Below are 885 nucleotides of genomic sequence, written 5' to 3'. Positions count from 1 at the left end.
GGAGAGCTCTTTATAAAGCACCTAATATTTTATTTGCTTGCACACATAGGTAAGTGCTAGACTCACCCAAATGTAGGCACTTTGGACAGTTACCCCCAACCCACTCCGTCTCCTGTCTTAGCAGAAAGGAATTTATATCATCTCTTCAGTGTTTGGCTTGAAGTGTGTGGAGTGGTTCTACTCTGCTCATATCTGGTTTCCATGAGTCAAAATGGACTCAACATCAGTCAGTTTGGGGTTTTGTTTTGTTTGAAAATATTGTTTGTTTTGTATTTTGAAACATTGCAAGAATAGAGAATAGTTGTAAGAACATAATAAATCATTACCCTAGTTTCAGCGATTCCCCAGATTCACCGAACCGTACCTAGCTCCACCAATGGTGAATGCTTTGTTATCTTCACTTCAACTCGTTTTTCTTTTTTGTTTTTTGCCATGTTGCCCCGTTCACAATACTAGCAGACACAGATAAGGCTGGGTTGAGGTGTATACAGGGCACTTACTTTGCCTCCTTTTTCTATACAGTCAGTGCAAGAGCACAGCCTGTGGTAAGCACAGGGAGGCACACTTCGACTCTTACAGCTCCCTTAGAACATAGGCTTTGGGGAAAGTCATTTGAAATGTTTGGATCCATCAGAATACTTTATCCCTAAATATTTCACCACGCACACCGACATTGTCCTACAAAACCCTGATACTAAGATCTCACTGAAGAGCTTTTATGACACGTCACCAGCTGAGCCTCCAGTGTCTTATTGATTTCAAAAATGGGGGGAATGCAGTCAAGTTTCACAAATACATTTGACTGTTGATAATCTTTTGATCATCTTTGAATTATGGCAGTTATTGTGAGCAAGTAACAAACATGTTTTAGAGTGTTTTTAGGTT

The 885-nt window shown here is 40.0% G+C and overlaps 1 non-coding gene across 1 annotated transcript; it reads right to left on the bottom strand.

Moving 5' to 3' along the window:
• Positions 1-430: 430 nt before the first annotated feature.
• Positions 431-562, bottom strand: LOC142447728 (small nucleolar RNA SNORA51). The gene has a single exon (XR_012784386.1). It is a non-coding gene; the product is annotated as a small nucleolar RNA SNORA51 (small nucleolar RNA).
• Between the last annotated feature and the right edge of the window lie 323 nt (positions 563-885).

This window comes from Tenrec ecaudatus, chromosome 4, assembly GCF_050624435.1.
Source record: "Tenrec ecaudatus isolate mTenEca1 chromosome 4, mTenEca1.hap1, whole genome shotgun sequence".
Classification (NCBI taxonomy): Eukaryota; Metazoa; Chordata; class Mammalia; order Afrosoricida; family Tenrecidae; genus Tenrec; species Tenrec ecaudatus.
The sequence above is the reverse complement of the archived record's forward strand: the minus strand, read 5'-3'. Positions and strand labels throughout refer to the sequence as shown.